The sequence below is a fragment of the Gavialis gangeticus genome, unplaced genomic scaffold, assembly GCF_001723915.1.
Source record: "Gavialis gangeticus isolate Ggan-Ray unplaced genomic scaffold, GavGan_comp1, whole genome shotgun sequence".
NCBI classification, from domain to species: domain Eukaryota; kingdom Metazoa; phylum Chordata; order Crocodylia; family Gavialidae; genus Gavialis; species Gavialis gangeticus.
The window spans coordinates 104719815-104723319 of NW_017729022.1; the positions used below are offsets into that span (position 1 = coordinate 104719815).

General features: G+C 44.9%; 1 protein-coding gene across 5 annotated transcripts in view; it reads left to right on the plus strand.

The window, feature by feature from the left end:
• PRR5 (proline rich 5) overlaps positions 1-3505 on the plus strand; it is a 178873-nt gene that overhangs the window by 135135 nt on the left and 40233 nt on the right. The gene's annotated exons all lie outside the window — the stretch shown is intronic.

A 3505-nucleotide genomic window follows, 5' to 3' on the forward strand; every position in this document is an offset into this window, starting at 1 on the left:
CTCAACCCAGGCTGAGCGCAGAAATATTTCTGACAGCTCCTTGAACAGTTGCTGCTTTGACACTGTAGAGCCAACAAGGCAGCACACTGTATAATACTTTGCTAAGCAGAAGATAAGAGAGTAACTTTAAACACTGCCATTTCTCCAGCAGGAACACATCGCAATTTACCATTTATTTTTGGACTTCTCATGCTTCCAATTGCTACTGTGTTTAATCTGTGGCAGTGTGGATTCTAAATTGAATGATGTACTATCCTGAGCGTTAACCTGTAGGACACTATTTTGGCCATCATTTCTCCTTCCATTATCTCTTTAGACATCTGTTTGCTTTAGTGAGAGAGTGTGGGCAGTCCAGAGCTGCCCACGCTCTCCAGCTGCCCTGGGCAGGCACTCCTTGGGTTTCACAGGCCCAATCCTGCATACCCTGGCATTCTCTTGCAAGGGTAGTTCCACAGCATGCAGGATCAGGCCCATGAAGTCCTAAGAGTGCCCGCCTGGGTTCCCTGTTTGCAGAGGTGTGCCCTAGCAATTACCAGGCAGGGAGACTACATATCATGCTGCGACGCCCCAACTCATGGCACACTTCTGCCAATGGAGGAACCCCAGGAAGGCACTCCAAGGGCTTCAAGGGCCCCTGTTTGTAGAGATGCACCACTGAAATCCCTCAGCATTCCCAGTACAGCTGGATTTCCCAGGACAGCTCATAAGGACATCTGTTTGCAGCTTGCAAGTCTCTACTTTACATTGCCTTCTGTGCTGTTCTTCCCCTTTTTTCTATGACCCCATCCTCCTGAACACCCCAGGGACAGTAAAGGGAGACACAGAATGGGAAGTATCCAGAAACATGATGACTTTTCAAGCCCGGGGCAACTGAAATCTCTGCAGTTCTGTAGGCAGTGTTTTCACCACATTGTTTTTTCCCCTCTCTTTTCTTTAAGCATCCCTGTAAAGTGGGTCACAGCTTGGCAAGTATCTTCCCACAGCTCAGCGTTGTACAGAAGGGCAGCTGAACACACAGGCTGCAGTTAGTCCCATCAGGCTTAGCACTTCAAAAGCCCCTTTCAGTATTGCCTATTATTGCTGAAGCCTCACAGAGGCAGTAGTGACATAAGCTAATTATAGGGGAGCCTGACTAGCGTTGGGGAACTGAGATATAATGGAACTTCCTTTACAATGTGTGAAACTTGGGAGGTCCGAATTGTTTTCAGGCATGGCAGAGTGCCAGCTGCCATTCTGGTGTGATGGCTTTGCTCAGAGTGACAATTCTGACCTGGTCTCCTAACAGAGAAAGGGTTGTCCTGCAACAGAACTTGTGTGGTTGCCTGCACCAAAATGAGAGCAGCAAGAATAGCCCTATATAATTTCAGAATCCCATAGAAGTCCATAGAGTTCTATAGAGTAAACTCTGATGTATTTGAACAAGACATGCTCATTTCATAGAGTGATCATTTGATCACACTATGAATTTGAATTTGATCATTTCATAGAGTATTATAATAGCAATACAAATCTATTGCATTCTGTAGATGGTACAAAACTGAACAGAAGCTGCCTCCAACTTCTTCTTCTGTTACTGCTCAGGATTCTGTCAGCACCTAAAGTTGACTGCAGGCATGAGGGTTGTGACCAGAAACAACCAGTACTATAATGTGTTTTCCCCATCTGGCTTTAGTGCATGGTTTTGGTGATCTGCAAACAACATAGGAATGATATATTGAATATATCAGACAACATAAGTACTTGTTTCTTTTTAGTTGAGTGTGTAGGGTTAAACTTTTGCTGTAATAATTGTATGTTCTTGCCCCTAGCTCTGTTTGTAGGTGTCAAAATAACAAGCACATGATACTACTATATGACACTTACTGTGAAATTCACTAACTACTCAAGAATTATAGGCAACTAAAAGGTAAACAGTTAATAATGTGAATGAACAGGGTTCAGCTTACGTAGGTGTTCTTTAATTTAAAACCTTATCAGGAGGGGCCTCTTCGCCATTGTTTCCAATTTGGTTAACATAGTTTCAGCAAAACATCCTGCAGGGTGTCATGTAAATTATGTAAGAGGTCACCAGTGTTGACAAGTCAGCCATTTGGGCACTCTCAGAATGCCCCTTTTACAGTTTAGCTGCTGTTAATATTTACACTTGTAAATATTGAAAAGATGTTTGAAGCTATCTGTCTGGTATCACCCCACAGTGTAGCTTGCTGAAGATCATCAGCAGAAGGTCACTTGAAAAATGATCATTCATCATTTACAGGGTGGACATGATATGAGAGTAACCAAGGGAGTAGTTTTAAAAACAGAAGGAAAAGTGTGTCAGTAGCTTTTCTAATAATGTAATGAGTAGTGCTCATCAGGACTCATTAAGACTAGATCCAGTGGTGTCAAACTTATCCAAAGCCAGATCTGGATGGTGGGGCTCCTGCTGGACACATATCATGGGGCCAGCAGCAGCTGCCACAGGTCTGGTGGTGGCAGACGTCCCGCAGCAGCATAACCAAGCAGCTCCAGGTCAAGCAGGAGCTGTACCTGCACAGCCGTCCCTCACCATCTTTTTGCCACACGCACAGGCCACAACCTTCTAAATTCCCTCCAACTTCTGGCAGCCCACCAGTAGCACAGTGGACCAGATAGAATGACACCATGGGAGAGATCTGGCTTGTGGGCTATATGCTTGACACCCATGTTTTAGTACTATCAAATACGTTCATGTTGGAGATACTACATTGCTCTCTGGTTCCTAATCCAGTTTGCAGTACAGAAAAAAACTAATGCAGCATTGCAATAAAGCTGCTACTGGCAAAAGAACAATGATGCTTGGATCACACTGAGATCGCTCTTCTTTTAGCCTGACCCTTAGTACATTATTGTTATTATTCATCAGGTGGCTTTCATTGGAAGAAATGTCCATGTAGTAGCTAGGTTTTGTTATAATGCCTATAACCCACAGATAGTTTGAGAGAGCTAGCTATGGTGTGTCTGCTCTGTACTAAAACCTGAGGAAAATTATCCCATGGTAATTAATCATGCTGTCTGTTTGTATCCTTAAATTCAGGATTAGCTTGACACCCATGGTTGCAATGAATTCTGAGTCCTCTTTCAAAAACCATCTTTTCTTTCCTGCCCTGCCCTCCAGCTGGGATGAACATTAAGGGCACATCCAGACAAATGAGAATGTGCCTCTCAACCCGTCTCAAACCCCTTTGAGGTGGGGCAACATGCACGTGCAGGAATGAAAAAATGTTCCCCATGCTGCAAGTTTGCACCAAAGGGAGAAATTTAGACCCCTGGATATCCTGGTTTAAAAAAGCAGAGCAGGGTATGGTCCTGGATCATGCCTTGAGGCAACCGGAGGCTGGGTTCTCCATGGAGATGCTCTGGCTGCCAAAGTGTCTCTGTGGTTGGCCCCTCGTCCTGGTGCGAAAACATGTCGCCAGCTCACATGTTCAGCACCAGGGCTCCAGTGCCAGTGAGTAAGGGGTTGGGGGGGGCTGAAGGAGGGGGG